Here is a 20,001-nt window from a genome sequence, read left to right as displayed (position 1 = left end):
AATTGGGGGTGTGACTTGCTCAGAGCCAGGGCTCTTGTCTCAAGACCCAGGAAAATTCCCCACTGTGCTCTATCCAACTTGAATAACCGTTTACTTAAAAATATCATATTGCTTCCTTCACATCACTTTTTTTCTTCTTGGTTCTCGGATACAGATATATTTTAGTAATAAAAATTTTATGAAGATTTATGTCAGAGCTCTCATATTTTTGAGCTTAAAGATATCTTTAAAATACCAGAGAGGGAGGGAAAGAGGGAGGGAAGGAGAGCGAGAGAGAGAGAGAGAGAGAGAGAGAGAGAGAGAGAGAGAGAGAGAGAGAGAGAGAGATTACAGTCTTGGAAATGAAAATGATTCTGTGTTATTAATCAATAATGTTTTTGAAAGGATCTTGTGTTTTACCTGCTCCAAAGACATCTACACAGATGGACGTAAAGAACAGCTCTGGGGAGGTAGCTGGGTTAGTAAAGTGCCTATTGTGAGCTCAGTCACCAGACCACATGTGGAAAAGCCTGGTGTGGTAGCCCCCATGATTAATCCCAAAACTGGGAACTCAGGGACAGAGGCCCCTGAGGCTGGCTGTCCAGCCAATCTGGCCTCATTAGGTAAGCTTAAAGGCCAGAGAGAGCACCTCTCCTGAAAACAAGGTGGGTTGTTTTCCTGAGGAAACACACTCAAGCCTCCACATGTATACGGCTGCACAGACATCTGTACACACATGTGAGGCAGCCTACACATAAATGTGCACATACCCAAAGAAACCAATAAATAAATGGAACAAATATTGGGCGTACATGTTTGTTTGTTTGTTTGTTTTAATCCCAAGTGTGGGATGTGAAACAGACTTGTGAGAGAGGGTGCATGATGTTTGTTTGCTGGGATAGAAACTGCCTCATCAGAGTCACGGTCCAGTTGTAAAACTGTATGGACTGTCACGCCTCGCTCGAGCAGCAAGAAAGATGCGACCACCAGTTCTTCTCTCAAGCGGTTTATTCAGGCTTTTCTTCTTCTTTCTCGGAGAATCCCCCGAGCCACTCCCTTCACTCTCATTTATACCACCCAAACAGCCAATCACACTAAGCCACGTCTCACACGCTGATAGGCTCGTAGAGGCGGAGCTAATGCAAGCAGCGGGAGGCTTCCAAATAAGGGTTTGTTTACCTCCACCGAAGCAGCTCTGGCTGCATGCCAGGCGCCATCTTGGGACGAAGTCCACAAAGGGCTCTGTGGCTCTCCTCAAGGGACGACTGTGAGAGAGTGTAAATAGTCCTAACAGCAAAGATCAATTGCTTTTGCATCACTTCACATCGCTTGGCTGCTCATTGCTCCGTTTTGAGATGATGCTCCTAGAGAGAAATGCTCCAGAGGATGCTTTGAGGTTGTGCTGCCGCAGCTGTGGTAGCTTTTGGTACTGCGGGGACCCTGACCATGAAGAGTGGAATCACCCACGGAACTGAGTCTAAAATGTTCTGTTTCCAGTGTCCCCATGATCATTTCTTTCTTATCTAGGCTAGGTGGGTTGGAAGGGATGTAGAGCCACAAAAGAACCACAAAATAAAGTAGGTTTGTTTTTTTTTTAAAGATCAAAGCCTACAAGGTATGTGTGTACCACTGTGGTTCCCCGCCTCCCTACGATGCTCTGGATACTCCCACTGTGCTCTGGGATGCTGGTTTTGCTCCTCCCAGGAACAGGCACGTCCTGGAAGTGCTTGCTCCTCACCTGGGAGTGTCATTGGTCTCCAGACAGGAACGGACGGAGCGCAGAGTCCCAGGTTCTGTTTCCTTCAGGAATGGCTGGAGCAAGAAAGGAGTTCTTGTGTCATGTTCAAGAAAGTTCATGTGTCAGGACTTAGGGTCTCACTCCACAGAGTGTTACACTTAACTCTTTGAATGAGATTGCTGGTACCAGATGACGACAGAAACTCGGAGTTCTGACGCGGTGGCAGCAGTGGGAGAGCCCCGTTTGGTTTGGGCCAATGGGATGGCTACTTCAAGAACAGTGCTGGCTCTTGCAGACGAGCACTGCAGGAGGCAGAAGGGCACGAAAGGCTGCTGTGGGTGACACACCAACATGTTGGTGAACAGTAGAAATTCTCAGAGGCCAGGTGAGCTAGCTCTAGCTTTGACCTCGGAGATTCTGCGGTCCTGTAGCAACTGCCTGGCTGGCAGTAAAGTCCAGAGATCCGGAGAGGCCGTTCCTTCCCCTAGTGTTACAGCTCTGAGTAAATATCCAGCCTAAGTAGATGATGCTGGCCCGCTTATTTTGTGTGAAACATGGATTTATAAACCTTGGGCAGTGGGGAAGGGCTTTAAACCAATGCGTTTGATTGGCTGGGCCTTGGATGCTGGTGTTGCTCTCTATCTATGGGGAAAGATAACAGGTGACAGCTTATGTGACTACTTGTAATCACCTGTGTCACATGCTCCTGAGGCAGGAGACAAGGACACAGCGTTGTCCCATGCGCCTTCTGTTCTCGGGATGAGATTTCTGGGCTTTGAACATGCTCCATCTCTGTCCCAAGCCAGTTCCTGTGGAGGAGTGGTCTAAGAGCCTGGCACACTATCACCTCCTGGCTGATGAAATTTAAGATTTCTCCCCCATTTTCTGAAATCTCTAAGAACTATTTGATGATGACAGCAGAATTATCATATTAATGTGAAGTTGGCACTTCATAAATATCAAATTATTATTTCATTTGTAAATGGGCCATTTTTCTTTAAACATATATTCTTAGTGTTCATCTTACCTTAATATATAAAATTCAATAATTATAAATAGAATTCGATGTAAAAATTGGACAAATGAACACCTGAATATAAGGAAGAATATTTAGGAAAAAATGAAAAATTAACGAGTCGCACATATTTTTCTCAGGGGAACTCTGGTCTGGTTCTCTGAAGATTAGTAGAAAATATTTTGAATGACCAGGACAATTTCCTTGGCGCTATGCAAATACCCACCTTCTGAAGAAAGCTCACCTGTCTGCCTGCATAAGAACCACAGGAAGGTTTTTTTCTCCAGTCTCTTATTTTTTAATGGGCCACCAACTCTACAACTCACACTCTGAGTAAAGCGGAGCTAATCTATGATGGTGCGAATGTCCTCTGCTTGGCATCTCCGGCCGAACCGGCTGCTGAACTAAGCTGATACACAAGGAAAATCAGTCCATTCGCTTAACAAGCTTGCTGCTTCTGGATCCCGGGGCCGGAACTGAAGGTGACATCGAAGAAAAGATCAGGAGAAACACTGAATGGCAAACAAGTCAGGAGGAGACAACTTCCAAGAAGGCTGGGGAGAGGGGAATGCTGGGGTTTAGGGCTGTGAGTGGCAAAGAAACTCCTGTGCCGGCTCCACGCGGGCAGTTGGTGAGACAAAGCCGGTGAAAACTAAGGGAGTAACTTGTTGGGCAAAGCAGTTTGATGATAGCTGGCTCTGTCCCGGTGAAAGCACCATTCTTTACGTCCCGCAGACTTTAGTCTTCCACCGAAGCACACGTCTAGGTGAAATGAAAACGCCCTACTTAATGGTTCACTCAAGTTCATACCACAGTAAGTGTCGGAGAAAGGTTTTTAAAGAATGATTTACAGCTTTAAAGCTAAGGGTGTGTGTTCCGTTGATGCTACCGATAAAGCAAGAAAATAACAACCACTCAACAATATCCATATTCTGACTGCTAGATTCTGTTTTAGTTTACACGGTAAAGGAGATGTTATAGATTTGAGGAAATAAACGTTCCTGTGAGATGTGACTATCCTGGGTTGTCTGAGTAGGACCGAGGTAACAGGACCTTACGAGGAAAAGAAAAAGAAGTTGGCACAACAGTCAGAAAAGAAGGCATGGAAAGGGCGCCATAAGCGCAACGCTGTGCTGCCGGCTTTTAATTAAGAAGACATCTGGAGCGTGAGCCGATGAGCACAGACATCCAGGACTAGAAGGGGCCAGTATGGGTTCTACACTAGGCTCTCTGGGGTGCTAGGACAATGCTGGCCCCTTGCTTTGTGTCCAGAGACCTGTTTTGTATTCTGATTTCTAAAGCTATATTATCGTAAATGTGTCTTGTTTTAAACTAGAGCTTTTTAATGTTTTTACTTGTTTGCTTTTTGTTTTTTTTTAACTTGGCATCCCTTTTTGCTTGAGAAATTTTTATGTGACCCTGAATATATAGTCCATAAAATGACTACTCAAATGAAACACTTACTGATAGTAAATTACAAAGACCATAATTTATAATTCTTTGGTGATTTTTAGAATTTATTAAAGACAAAAGTAAATCTGCATACTAATGAGATGAATGTGCTTGTTTATTTTGCATGAAAATTTAATTAATTAACTTATTTTTTTAGGAAACATAGAACGACTTCACATTTTTTTGAAAAGATAAAGTAACAAATGCCTTCTAAAATTAAAATAGCATCTTATGATGGATAAAGATTCAAAACTGTGAAATTTAACATTCTAAATTATAAAACATTTTTGTTGATGTTTTAAGTTGATAATGACAAGATATGATAGGTATTAATTTACATTCAGAATTTGATTTTTTTCCTTCTTGCTGCTTTTCTTTTATTTATTTCTTTCAAAGGAAAATTCATGCTTAACCATCTGAAATGTTTCAAACATATCCATGTTTTAGCTAACATCATTCTCATAGTCTTCATGGTACCTCTTTTTCTTTTTTTAAATTAATTTTAAAAAAATTTTTACATAGACATTTATATTATTACACATACATACAATAAACTACCTACATCAAGAAGAACCATGACACAATCAGGAATTATATAAATGTTACATTCCTAGTGTTTTGGCTATTTGTATTTGACAGCCTTGAAGAAAACATCTTTCCTATCTTGGCCCACCTAAAATTCTGAATGAAAATCAATATCTGTCATATCTCATCATTATCAACTTAAAACATCTATCTAGACCTAAAAACATCTTAACCCCTAAACAACTAAGCTTAATTGTAAAACTAAACTATCTAGTCTTCAACCCTATCAGAGACTTGAGAAGGAATAAAATTAATTATCTGACTGTGCCTGAAGTGCAGGTTAGCAGCTTCCCAAAGGAGAAGATGACAGAGGCAGTTTTCTACCTGAACAGTCACCCAAAACGCTCTATAACGTTGGAGCATCATCTTCAGCCTTCTGGCCCAGTGTATCTGACAGACATATTTGTGAGGCAGGGACTATTGAGGACTTGCTTACCCTGTCTTGGCAGGGCTTGGCCCTCGACTCTGCCTACATCCAAGCTTGCCCTTTTTAGGCCAAATTCTATCTGTGGTAGAAATGAGGACATTTTGCCCAGTGTCTGTGTAAAATTTTAAATCTTGACAAAAGATTCCATAATGCAGGACATAGAGAACCTTGCATGCCTTTTCAGAGTTGATCAATATTTTGATTTTATGATCTAATCATCAATGCTGAGAATGCTGCTCTTCATAAATATATAAGATGAAATGGCAGAAGTTGTGTTTAAGTCCATTTCAGAGCCAAAATTGATTAAATAATTTTTTAAAAATTAAACTCAAGTCCAGTGACTCAACTAGTAATTTTTAAAATAAAAATTCTAGCAAAACACAGCCCTACCATAAACTAATGTACATAGTGATATGTACTAAGATATGTCAGTGGGAGCATATTACAAGGTTTTGTTTTCACACTTAAATCACTATATATATATATTTTTTTTTAAAGAGAAAGCCTTTCGTGTGCATTAAAAACACTGCAGTTCATAACATGTCATTGTACTGAATGTGAGCGGAGCTGTTTCAGGCATTGCCTTTTGGTGTTAACACGCCATGAAAGCATGCGCCGTGGGAAAGCCCCTGTGCGCATGTCCAGGGCTAGCTGTCGGGAGACTCTGTGCTTCAACACAAGTGATCACTGGAGATAATACCTGGAGTAAGTGCACTTTGAGTTTGAGTTAGTTTTCCGTCATTGCACATTCAAAATGCTGCCAGATTTCCTGTACACACACACACACACACACACACACACACACACACACACACACACATTAAGTTACCTGACTCCATGTACAATCGCATCCCACAACATAAGAAGCTTGGTTGTAAGCAATTCTGTTCGTGATGACTTGCAGCCGCTGCACTAAGAAAACAATCCAGCTACAGAACCGTGTGTGGTTGTTTTTCATAGTAAATATAAGCTGCTGCGGAACTGAGGTCTGCAACACTCCCACGAGGATACCGCAGAGCGCTTTGAGGAGTTGAAACTGTCTCGGTGCAGGCTCAGCTGAGCTGCGGTGGAGGCCTTGGGGTAGAGGCCACATCCGTCTGAGTAGCAGGCCAATGTAACACACAGTGGTGAGCACACAACTTCAAGTTTGTGGCTTCAACCCGTTAGTGAATATGAGGCAGGCAAGCTTAGGGAAGGCTTAGAGACTGGGACTCGATGGCCTCTACACACACTCCTCTCTTAACAAAATGCCCTGCAAGCTAGGACTCCCACCTGCATCAAAATAAATGTACTACACACACACACACACACACACACACACACACACACACACACACACACCTCTTCTAGCAATGGTCCAGCAGGCTAGAACCCCTGTGTGCATGGGGCTGTACATATGCCCACTTCACACAAGGGATTACAATACTCCTCCCTAGCAAGCTTTTGTCATCCCCCCTTTCCACCAGTTTCCACGCAAATATATTCCAGAACACATTTGGCTTACCACGGCTAGGGGAACCAATCTGGCCTGAACTAGTTCTGAATACACGCACAGCAGACAAACTGTGTCCTCTTACTGAACCTTTAGGGGAAATCCCCTATTTTCACCTTATGATAAACCATAATTGGGTGTACGTAGGATTAAAATCAGGTGCATCATGGGAAAGTACATTCAAAGTAACAAAGTCATAATCAAAGTCTGTTAATCTAAACAGAGTGGCACGCACACTTCTCCCTTCCCAGCCAAGGCCTCCTCTAGCTAGATTTTTAATGACGTCCCGGATACTGGCTTGGAGCTCTTGAATCCTCTTAACTCACATTGCCCACTCCCACTTTGCTTTGTTTTACTTGTAGCTTTGCAATCTCTATGCACCCTGGATAAGACACCAAGAACCCAGAAACACATGGTCCAAGCAGGAACCTCATTTTCAAATATAAAAAACAGTACGTGTACATGTCATGGAGGCACGCATGTGCTATGGAGATGGTTTCACGAAAGCTCTACATGCAGTGAGCCCGGACTATATCGATGGTTTAAGTGTGAGTCGCCTTACACTCACCCAACCTCCCGGTTAACAGAGTGCTAAAGACGACCTAATCAAATATCCTTTTCAGTTTCTATATTTTCCTGCTATTAGTAAAATTTGTAGGGGTTCTGAGACCTCCAGCTTCGATTAGCCAGACTCCAGAAAGTGTTGCGCGAAGTTTCACTTTGCAGAAGGCTCGAGAAGCTGTAAAGCCAAACAGCCAAGAGTGATCACTTGGAGGGTGAAACAGGACAATTGTGAGTTTGAGGCCAGCCCGTGCCACACAGAGAGACTTTATCCCTAACAAACAATAAGAAACATAACCAGGTAAACATAACAGAACTTCACTTGTATCTATATGAACTGGGGAAGGCGTAGGGTTTTGCTTGTTTGTTTTTGTTGATCACTGGGCTGAAACCATGGCAAAAGTTGTAGAGGGAGAAACACATCCCTTGTGTCTGGAAGGAATGTGAGGCACCCACTCAAGAAACGCGTGGAAACCTGGCTCCAGCCCAGCCTGTGTCTACCGCCATGGGCCAGATTTTTAGATTTCCGTTAACTGAAAACTGAACAGGAAATGATATGCTGAATGAGACAGGCAGGGCCAGAAGAACTTCGGGAGGCACGTCTCAGGGATTTCAGCCCATGAACTAAGTCCAACAAATCAGGTGTGTTAGGTTGTGACTGACGCTGGTTCTGGAGACGCTAACCCTGTGATGTACCATTATGGCTGCAGCAAGCACACTCATACCATCTGCCCAATCCATCTAATACTTTGAAACTTATTAACTTCTATTTGTTTTTAAATGTGTCCTTTAAACCAAATACCTCTACAATGAAATTGTCTTAGTTGGGGGTTTCTATTGCTGTGATTAAAAAAAAAAATTGACCAAGCTGGGCGTGGTGGCGCATGCCTTTAATCCCAGCACTCGGGAGGCAGAGGCAGGCGGATTGCTGTGAGTTCAAGGCCAGCCTGGTCTACAAAGTGAGACCAGGACAGCCAAGGCTACACAGAGAAACCTTGTCTTGAAAAACCAACAAAAAAACCCCCCAAAAAACAAAAAACAAACAAACAAAAACAAAAACAAAAAAAACCCATTGACCAAAAGCAACTTTGGGAGAAAGGGGCCTGTTCCATCTTACAAGTTTTAGCCCATCATTTAGGGAATTCAGGGCAAGAACTCAGTACTGGAGTCTGGACCTACGAAACAAAGCAGAAGCCATGGAGGAGTGCGGCTTACTGGCTTGCTCCTCATGGCTTACCCAGCCTTCTTTATTACAGCACCCAGGACCATCTGTTCTGGGATAGTACTGCTCACAGTGAGCTGGGATCTGCCATGTCAATCACCAATCAAAAAACAAAAACAAAACCAAAAAATGTTCCACAAGCTTGCCCACAGGCCAGTCTGTTGGAGGAGGGTCTTGTGTGCTGACTCCGGTGCCCTGAGATCTGGTTACCACCCTGCCACGGGCATTGTTATGAGTGTTGAACCATTTCCTGTGCCCCTGTGATGTGAGGAATGTTCCCCTGTTATCCCTGATTGGCTAATAATGATGCTGAAGACTATGACTGGGCAGAAGAAAGGGAGGTGGAGTGTAGGTTCCTGGGTTTGCGGTTGAGAGACCACGGGGACAGGAAGAGAGAGGCAGAAGAGGTGGTAGGAGGAGAGGAAACGGAGAGAAAGGCATTGCCATGGGGCAAGATGGACAGTGAGCACATGGCCAGGAGGGCAGACAGAAGCTGCCCGGAAGTCATCAGATTGGCAAGTGATTGGCCATTATGTGGGTTAAGGTTAGTGGGTTAGAATAGCTCAGAATCTTCCCAGCATAGTACCTATAGCTTAATAATAAATTATAGTCTCACTGTGTCAATTATTTTGGAAGCTGGCAAGGTTAAAGGAAACTGTTGCTTCATTAGTTAGTCTCTTACACCAGTCTTGTGAGGGTGTGTTCTTAACTGAGGCTGCCTTTTCTCAAATGATTCTAGCTGTGTCAAGTTGACATCAAACTAGCTGGCGCAGAATGTATGGGAAGCTTTGCTTGAGACTGACTCTCATCCTGTAGCCCAGGCTAGGCTGCAGCTGAACACCAGAGTCTTCACGTAACGTTTCACACATCATCACAAGATACTGATTTTTATGTCCTTTTGTCAACAGGATGATCCATTGCACCAGGTAACTGAGGAGACATAGGACAAAGCAATGTGTTTGGTAGTATGATTTCCCTCCAGGGTGCTAAACATCAACACGTAAGGCCGCAAAGGAGACACACCAAGTTAATGATTCCGACTTGGAGCCTCTACTTTTCATTCTGTTTTGAAACAAACTGATTCAAAAGAGGTTGTGAACTCACTGCTGAAGCGTTGCAGATGTCTTTTACTTGGTTGTAACAAAGTATCTGTGGTACAACTTTAGGCGATTCTGGCAACTGCACTGAAACGTAACTAATTTTACACATGCTCAGTTGAGTGAGCCCATGCACAATTTTATGCCCTTTTGGAACTGTGTACATCCGTATAAAGCCATCCCACAGAGATCCTTACGGCTTCACCTCAGCCCTTCCTTCACTCCGGCCCAGCTCACACCCTCCACCCCTCCACACGGGTGCTTAGACCATGAATTCTGGCTCTGCTGGCCAGAGTCATCACTGAGCCTGGGACTTGCATGGAGCTCCTGATTCAGTGGGTCTGCTCTACCCCGCCCATTCTTCCATGTATACCATTAGATTTTCCCGAGGGTCTCCACTAATTCCTGTGGACAGTTTCAGCAACTCTCATGCCGTCTACCTGCCACCTCTAGTCCTCTTTGAACTTCTGCTCCAGACTTCAGTCTCCCGAGAAGGTTTATAAGACATGTCTGCTCCATGGCCCTACTGTTCTTTTGAATCATGGGGTGGGGGGGGGCTTAATGAAGAGCCTGCCAGATGGGTTGGGGGCATCAGGGACCCCACAAACTTTGACATTGTCTATCTTTTCCTTGCTAAAGAGACACAGTGTTTCCGCACCTTTTGTCTATGTGACCCTGCCCATCTGCCCGTTCAGATGGCTCTGTCAGTCCCATTCATACAGAAATCCTTGGGCCACTTCTGTCCGCTGTTCAGTGTCCTATGACACCGCTCTCCCATCTTTTTTTTTCTCTCCCATCTTAATGCTCGATACGTTTATGTCATCACAGGATTTCAGAAACAGGTAAACAGCAAACTCTTCAATTCTAGAAGATATCAAAGCTTCGTTGCAAGGAGCTTGTCATGTTTAAAAAAGACTAGGGGCTCTGATGGATTTTAAAAAAAACACACACACACTATTCGTACATACCTCTAACAGCGGCTGCTTCCCCGGCTGGTGTGACAGGCAGAAGCAGGGCAAATGTCAAACTACCAACCAGAGTGACAATCCAGTGGGGCCTCCATTCAGCAACTACTTAAAATTCTTTTGCATAATTACGAACATCTCTCTTTAAAAATATGTACATATTAGTTTTAGCACAAGTAATGATAGCTTTTCTGACATAGGATGTCTTTGGTTTTTCTCAATAAATTGCTATTTTTTATTTTTTTATTACGGGTTTTGGAATGAAGATTGATTTTTGAACCATTTTGGGGGGATAATAGCTGACTTTTGTGCTACCGTGCCACTGCACAGCTCCCATTTTGATAATTAAATATAAACACGCTCCCTCCGAAGAACACAGTCACTTAAAATACAGCTTCATTAATAATCGATTTACATTGCAGAGTCTCCATGCGTTGAAACGACAGCCTCCCAAGGCTGTCATGACATTGTCAGTCCTGTAAAGCAGGTAAGAATTACCTCCGAGCTTGAGAGTCACAAATAGCAGTGGTTTCCTTGGAGACTCAGCTGCAAAGCTGTTCACCGTGTCTGCAGGACTGGCCTCCCCAAACCTGGGGGTAGCAGCAAATTGGGCTTCCTAAACAGTGGGCTCAGTTCTAATGAGGACACTGTATATGATTGGTGTCGGGGAGCTGTGTGGCACAGGACGCATGCTCTCAGCAGGGCAGAGGTGCCTAGTGTTCAGGCTGGGGGGTTCTGTGGCAGGCAGAGCCAGGACCATGGGCAGCTTGGTTTGTAGCGCTAAGCAGAGAGCAGCAAGCCTCATCATGAATGTGTCACCTCAGAAGAAAAGCCTCTAGTATGTTTTTTTTAAATAGACAATTGCCAAGGGATATTCTGGAAAAGGACGTAAGAACAACACAAGCATTTTTTTTAAAGGGGCATCTAATGACTCTGGTCTTTGCTTTTCTTCTGTACTGTTCTATTTGTGGAACTAACCAAGCTTTTAGTCATTTGAATGTTCTGCATGCTACCTCTGGGCGTGGTAACTGGAAAGGCATGCCTCCCGACTTCCCCCATACCCTTCATATCATCCTTGGCAGGGAAGGTATAGGTTTATAGATGGAAAGGAGACTCTGATACAGGGTGTTTACTGCTGGGCCCTGCTGCCTATTCCCCAGGGGAGCAGACAGATGACAGAGTTCAAGAGGAGACAGAGACTCGAGACTGGATCCAGACGCTGCAGAGACAAGGAGCACTATAACTTCTGCATAAAATAAATGCATTTTTTAAAAAAAAAAGTGCCACTAGAAAAATGGGTACTTCAAAAATCTTTTGTCTTTTAGATGCCAACTCCTCACACTATTATATAGTAATATAATGAGGGCAGGGTCATGAAAAAAATCTAGCAACAGTGAAAATTTTCTGAATATGAAACAACCAAAAATCAAATTGAAATCAAAGAACTGAACCCCCCCGAGGTGGTTCCGGCAGTGCTGGTCCATGTACTTCGTCACACAAAGTCACTGCAGTCTAGGTTCTGAATACACAGTATGTGTATCCGGGAAACACTAAGGGCCAATTATCTGAAACACCTCAGCTCAAAATGTAAGCCTACTGAATGCAATTAGTTGCAATGTTTTACTACCCACTCTTACAGATACATGATGGTTTAATTGTGGAGAACAGAAGGTTTTTAATTTTTCTACTATCATTCCTTCGCATGTGAGTATCAAGTTGTATCTTTGGATTGCATTCCATTAAAATATTCAATTTTAAAATCTACTGTTTGAGTTGCTGATTTGAATTTCCAAAGACTGCTAAACGAACGTCAGTTTGGGATTGGGACAAAATTTCCAGCAGCTTCTGATACGGTGCTAAACATACTTCTGCCAGTTTGTGATACGAGCTCCACATCGACAAGCCTTGTATTCTCTGTCCTGCAGTATCAACTGTTCAGTTATGATTTTATTCTTTATGTAAAAATAAACAAATGCATCTATCTCATTAATAAGCAGAATTGCTTTAATTGATAATAAAATGTAAAATTATATGCATCCCAAAGAATCACCTTAAAATACAAGTCTTGATAATTTATTGTCGGTAAAGATTTCATCCAAATACTTATTTTATTTCCCTGTATATCCAAAGTCATGTGAGAGTTCTCAGACGAGAAGGTGTAGGAACGGAAAGGGCTTAAGAAACCTGATAAATGCAACTGCTTATGAGGCAGATCAGCTACAAGGTCGCTGGTCGTTCTTCTATTAAAACTAACAGTCAACTTAGCCTACTTCCCAGCAAGCACTGAATGACCTTGGATTTGTACAAACTACCCTTTGTGCCATCTGTTGCACCCAGAAGTAGCTGTAAGATGTAACCTTTTCCCCGGAAGATGGGTTTTCATTCACTAGTCAAGAAAGCTAAGTCATGAGAGGTATTTTTTATATTACATTTTTCTTTAGATTATATTCAAGTTCTTAGGAAAGATGATTCAAATGGACATGATATCTACTCCTTGGAATATGTATTTTTATATATATGAAAAAATATGTGAAATATATGTGCAGATTGCACACACACACACACACACACACACACACAGAGAGAGAGAGAGAGAGAGAGAGAGAGAGAGAGAAATCTCTGTCTCATTGATTTCTTTGTGTTGGTGTTTGCCCCGGCTTGTTTTCAAGTGATATAATAAAACATGGACCAAAACAAGTTGGGGAGAATTAGGTATATTTAGCTTACATATAGTGATCAGTCAGGGTAGGAAATCAAGGCAGGAACCTGGAGGCAGGAACTGAAGGCAGAGCTGAGAGACATGGAGGAGTGTTCCTTTTCTTGCTCCCCGTGGCTTGCTCAGTCTGGTTTCTTATATAATCCAGGACCGCTTTGTGAGTTAGGAGCACCATCCACAGTGCACTGGGACCTCCCACATCGATCGTCAATTGAGAAGATGCCCCCATGCTTTCTTAAATGCTAGTCTTACAGAGACATTTTCTCAGTTGAGGCTCCCATTTCCAAATGATGCTTGCTTGTGTCTAGTCAACAAAAGCTAACCAGAACAGTGCTTTTGAAAATCTCATCGTTGGGCATGGTGGTCAGGATCATGTGCCTTGATGACAGATGGGTTAGACTTCATACGGTGACTTGAGTTGTGTGGCTAGAGGTAATTCCTTCAGTTAGATAGAGTTTTCTCATTTAAAGCTGAGCTTTTATGGGCTTTACTTACTTTAAAGGCTCTTTATTGGAGTTGATTGAAAGTAATACCAGAGAATAAAGATCTTATTATATATACAGTTCATAACAACAGCCATTCATTGTAAGGCCAATAGAATATTACGTTTGTGACTTGCCTGTATTCAGAATCAGTACATATATCAAGCCAGGCATGGTTTAGTAGGGTACAGTGTTTTTCCTCCTAGCCCAAAGATCCTGGAGTAATGACGCATGAGACTCAAAATATATTTATGAATACCCAGGCCATATAACTAGGCTCTTTTATGACTAGCTTAGTAGCTTAAAATAACCCATTTATACTAATTTACATTCTGCCACACCACTGGTTACCTGTGCTCAGGTACCCTGTATCTGTCCTCCTCACATTTTTCTGGGTAAATCTTCACCTCCTGGCTCTATCCCAGAATCCTCTCTGCCTCTCTGATGTCCCACTTTCCTATCCTACCCTTTCCTATAGACCATAGGGTTTTAAAAATTGATAGGCAACATACACATACAATACACAAGACATCCTCTCTACAGCATGGTGGTGCACACCTTAATCCCAGCACTTTGGAGGCAGAAGCAAGTGGATCTCTGTGAGTTTGAGGCCAGCCTCGTCTAGAGAGTGAGTTCCAGAACAGCCAGAGCTACTCCATGAGACCTTGCTTCAAACACCACCACCACCACCACCACCACCAACAACAACAACAACAACAAAATTATATAAACATTTAATCAATTCTTTCTGTTTTTAAAAATGTCTATGGACAATGTATTTATTCATGTAGTTTATTTTGAAGCCAAATTTTGACTAAATTGTAGTACTTTGTCTCTGTTTAACTTTAAAAATTATGAAATATAGGGGCTGGTGAGACAGCTCCGTGGTTGAGAATATCTGCTACTTTTGCAGAGGACCTGGGTTTAGCTCTCACACGGTTGCTCACAACTACACTTAACTCCAGTGAGTTCCAGGGAATTCACTGAACTTTTCTGGCCTCTATGGGCACCACGCACACATATAATACACATACATACACAGGGGCAAAACACTCATACACGTAAAATAAAGTAAATATTTTCTTTAAAGGTATAAATATCTTTGTAAACAGCCCTGCACAATCAGTCCATTCTAGGGCTTAGTCTGCTAATCGTGCCAATATGTAATTTATTAGATGCCAAGTAAATTAAATGACCCTTACAGCTGATACTCTCAATTATTTTATTTGTTAATACTTACTGATTGCTATGTTACAGGGACAGTATGCTGGCTCTTCTGGCTCTTTCTGGTTTTTTGGTTTGTTTTGTTATTTTCTTTGCTTGAACCTTTTTTTAAATTTTTTTTGAGATTTTACTTATTTATTTTCCCATTTATTTACTTAATCACTTTAAAGCCTGATCCCTGCCCCCTCCATCTTCTCCTCCCAGTTCATCCCTGACCTTCTTCCCATTCCCTGTCTCCTTCCTCCCAGAGAAGGGGAGGCCCCCACAATTGGTACCAATCCGCCCTGGTATTTCAGGTCACTGCAGGACTAAGCACGTCCTCTCCCACCAGGGAGTGACAAAGCAGCCCAGCTAGGGGAAAGTGACCCAGCGGTAGGTAGCAGATCCAGAGACCACCCTGCTCCTGTTGTTAGGGGCCCCACATGATGACCAAGCTGCACATCTGCTACTTATCTACGGGGGTCTAGGTTCTGCCATACATGCTCTTTTTAGTTGGTGGTTCTGTCTCTGTGAGCCCCTGGGGGCCCAGGTTTGATTACTCCCTAAGTCTTCTTGTGGTGTCCTTGACCCCTCCAGCTCCCTCTAGCCTTTCCTCCCACTCTCCCACATCACTCCCTGAACTCAGCTCATTGCTTGGCCTTGGGTCTCTGCATCTGTCTCCATCAGCTGCCAGACAGGATACCCATAGTACAATCCACAGACCCAAAGAAACCATGGAGAGTCCAAGGAATGATGCTCGAGTCTCACTCAGAACAGGCAATGCAATGGACATCCGAAGTAGATGGGGGCAGGGAACTGGGTGGGAGATGGGGAGTCGAGGATAATGGGAGTGGGGACCAGGTGGTCAAAGGGAGGATGAGGTGAGGAGAAGAACTGGGAGAGGGGACAGAAATTGGGAGGTGGGGGAAGGCATCTCTGGAACAGGGGAGGCTCCTGAGAGTCTAAGGGGTGACCCTAGCTGAGACTCCAAGCAACAGGTGTTAAGGATCATGAGGTTGGCACCTCCTGCAGCCAGGCAGGACCCCCAGTGGAGGGAGGGGGACACCAACCCACCCACATACAAGAGATGTAGGGGCAAAGACGGAGCAGAGATTGAGAGAACGGCAAACTGGTGACTGGCCCAGCTTGAGACCTGACCCCATGGGAGAGGGCAGGCCACTGTCACTATTAGTGATACTCTGCTATGCTTGCAGACGGGAGTCTAGCATGACTAGATCTTTCTTTCTTTATTTTTTCTACTGGAATTTTTTTTTATTGAGGTCTATATCCCAAACAGTCGTTTAAAACTCAAGTACCACGGCCTTTAATCGCAGCACTCGGGAGGCAGACAGAGGCAAGTGGGTCGCCGTGAGTTTGAGGCCATGCTGGTCTACAAAGTGAGTCCAGGACGGCCAAGGCTACACAGAGAAACCCTGTCTCGGAAAAAAATAAATAAATAAAGATAAATAAAAAAAAGAAAGAAAGAAAAGAAAAGAAAGCCAAAACCAGAATAGCCTAGCCAACACTACGAAGGGAGACCCTGTCTCTAAAAACAAAAAAAACAAAAAAAAAAAAACAAAAAAAAAAAAAGAAAGAAAAGAAAAAAGAAAGAAAGTACCACAGACCTGAGGAGTAGGAGCTAGCAACTGTTCCTCCTTACCACATGAACAGCAGTCGGGGAAGAAGATGGAAGGGCAGCAGAGGTAGAAAAGGTGAGAACGCAATAGCAGCAGCAACGGCGCACCTGTGTCACAAAGACAGAGCAACTGCGTCCTCTCCCAATCCCTAGCTAGAGCCGCTGTGGCTTGAGGTGGAAGGCGTAAACCCCAGCCCACTTCCCCCATCTCAGATAGCCTCCTCAGATGGGGCTCAACCCATTTCTTGAGTCGGGAGACTCAGGAACGCAGGAGAGGAGACTGTAGCAAGGAAGGATGCTGGTAGGAATAAAGGCAGAAGTAGGACAGTGAGCAAGGTCTAGCCCTGCCTTGCCCACCAGGGAAGAGGTGAGGAAGCCACACCATCACACAGTATGTCAGGGAGCAGGTGGAATTTAAGACGCAGGCAGGCGCGGCCCCCGGTCTCCATCGAAGCTGCGCCAGTCGCTGAGTTCTGAGTTGTACTCCAGCTCGGCGCCCATACCCTTGGCACCGCCCAGGAGCATCGATGTGTTGTGATGCCGGTCCATGCCCCGTGAGTGCGCCACCACACACACACAGGTGCCTGTGTCACCCTCACAGGCCAGTGGCAGCTCCTCGTTGAGGGCGCCTTCTCTGTGTGGCCGGGTACTCACGCTTGGTGGTGTAACCTGCGTCAGGGATGGGCGTGACACTGAGAGGCTTGAGGTGCAAAACTATGGACAGGGCCTCCTGGACACCCTTGCTCAGCCTGTGGCCTGGAGGCAGGGTAAAGGTAATCTCATGCCTGTGCAGGATCTTCAGGACACCAACCTTGACTAGAAAGCTGATGCCTCTCTCCCTCTCTCTCCCTTTCTCTCCCTCCCTCTCTCTCTCTCTCTCTCTCTCTCTCTCTCTCTCTCTCTCTCTCTCTCTCTCTCTCCCTCCCTCTCTCTCTCCCTCTCTCTCTCCCTCCCTCCCCCCTTCCCTTCCCTTCCTGCCCTCCCCCCCTCCCTGCTCTCTAATAACCATGACCAGAGAGTCGTGCAGCTTTTCATGAAGGTGAACGTGGCTCTGGGAGCCTTCCGCATCATCTCCTGCTTCAAAGCAAATACTTCCGACTCTGGGCTTATAGCCTCTGTTGGCTACGGCCATGGGCGCCCTCCCTGCCACTGGACAAGACACACAGCTCCTGCTTGGCACTACCACTCAAGCTCAGCAGCAGCCATGCTCCAGAGGCAGCAGCAGGAACGTCAGCGGAGGTGGCAGAACGACCGCGGAGGTGGCCATGCTGCAACTGAATCTTTCCTAACACACATTTGTTGTGCCATCATCCTCATCATCACCACAGAGTTATTTTTAAATAAAATGAAGATGATACGTTTTCCACTTGTGGAGTCTATATTAGAGTCTGAGAGGGAAATTTAAATCATGTTACCCATCTGAATAAATTAATAAATTTAAATTTAAAAAATCATATTACCAGATTGTTTAGACTATTGTGGCATGCTAGGATATGCTAATTTTCCAAACATATGCATCTTTGCCTTCTTAGATCCGTGCACATTTATATACTGCCTATGTGCTTCAGAGGCATACTCTTCTGAGACTTGGGGAGGGCATTAGTGACTTTTCTAATGCTATGATAAAATGCCATGGTCAACACGACTTACAGAAAAGGGATTTATTTTGGCTTCTGATTCCAGAGGGCTGGAGTCCAGGATGCCACAGCGGAGGCCTGGTGGTAGGGACAGGAAGCTGAGGGCTCCTGTTAAACTGCAAGCAGGAAACAGAGAGAGCGAGTTAGAAGTGGTACAAATCTTTGAACTCTCAAAGCCTGCCCCAGTGACACACTTCCTCCAGCTAGGCCTCGTTTCCTATGACTCTTCAAGTAACACACTGAGGTCCAAGCAAACTCCTGAGATTATGAGCAAGATCTCACGCAGACCACACACAGGGGCCACCCCTAGGCCCTTAAACTTTAGTATAGCTAATGTCAATGTTATCTTTTCAAATCAGCTTTTCCTCTTACATTATTTATACTTTCTTCTTCATCATCATCATCATCATCATCATCATCATCATCATCAGTAGTAGTAGTAATATTACTATTAATCACTATGTAGCTCTGGGTGTCCTGGAACTCACTGTGTAGACCAGGCTGACCTTGAACTCACAGTGATCTACTTGCCTCTGCCTCCCAAGTCTTGGGATTAAAAGCGTGTACCAGTGTATCCTAGGATCTGAGCTGCATGTTGAGAGACCAAGGGACAGTTCAGTGCTAGCCTTTGCTCTTAGGGTAAACTGTGATAGGGACAGAGGAACACATAGCACTTCTCTCACAGGGAGTGGCTCTAGGCCAGGCCAAGAAGAGGGATTGTGCTAGGATAGGTCATGGTGTAACGATCAAGATCTAAACTCTCAAAAACCATACAATAGTCATTTTAGGTGAGAATAGTCATTTTCAGTGAGATTTGGTGACTGACCCAAGCACACCAGTGCTAAGTGCCCAGGCCCCAAGTGATCAAGCTCCTGTGCAGTTTTACTTTTCATTCAATCTATGCGGGTACAGAGAGAGCAAACAAACAAACAAACAAACAAACAAACAAGACGACTGAGCTCCTCCGACAGTAACGCGCTCATCTCACTGCCCTTCACTGTCCGTCCCTTCCTCATCTCCACCCACAATTCCTGGCGAGCAACGGGCTTGGTACTTGCTGCTGAAAGGGTTGCAATTAGCAATCAAAATCCCTGATACCCAGGACTTTGTTTCATTTATTCACAACCCATTCTCCACTCTTCCTACGTCCTGTCGAGTTCCTAGGATCTGCAGGTGTTGCACAGATGCCCATCAGAACCCAAGGTGTGTTTCACAGAGCACTGGAAACGACGTGTTGGAGTGCAAACCTTCACCAGCAGCAACACAAGGTCTTGGGCACCAGGAGCTTTATGTGATCTGTGTTCCTGAATTCAAACCTGAGATGTATACGCACTTTATAACTATTTATTAATGTGCCGTTACAGCCTGGAAATCATATTCTTCCATGTTAAAAAAATGTATCTGAATTTCAATGATGACTTGACAGATCTGTCCTGGGAACTGAAATTGGGTATTGCCTACATTAAAAGGGAGAGGGGAAGAAATATTAAAGGAAGCTGGTTGGGGATTTATGTCTCTTTTTTTTTTCTCTCCAGTACACAGAGATTTTTCTACATGGAAATCTCCCTGTCTCACAGATACCCCAGTTACTCTCATGTTCCCTTCTTAGTGGTTTGGAAAGTGTAGACCCTGGGACAGTGTCATCAGGGTTGGTTAGCTCCTTCAGTGATCCAAGAGCCTAGCCCTCTATAACCCGAGGGAAGGTCAGCAGGTGGGGCCCAGCAATATGTTTTTGAACAGCCTTCCAGATGATTCCAATTCAGATTTAAGGTCGGGACCCACTGCCTTGTCTGA

The 20,001-nt window shown here is 44.2% G+C and overlaps 1 pseudogene across 1 annotated transcript; it reads right to left on the bottom strand.

The window, feature by feature from the left end:
* Positions 1 to 16,984: 16,984 nt before the first annotated feature.
* LOC311603429 (adipose-secreted signaling protein-like) lies at positions 16,985 to 17,702 on the bottom strand (annotated as a pseudogene). The gene is made up of 2 exons: positions 17,554 to 17,702; positions 16,985 to 17,394 (listed from the first exon to the last, which is right to left on the bottom strand). The product of its transcript is annotated as an adipose-secreted signaling protein-like (transcript).
* Positions 17,703 to 20,001: the final 2,299 nt, after the last annotated feature.

The sequence above is a fragment of the Acomys minous genome (genome assembly GCF_964271855.1).
Source record: "Acomys minous genome assembly, chromosome: 8".
In the NCBI taxonomy this organism is placed as follows: domain Eukaryota; kingdom Metazoa; phylum Chordata; class Mammalia; order Rodentia; family Muridae; genus Acomys; species Acomys minous.
This window is presented reverse-complemented; position numbering and strand designations above follow the sequence as displayed.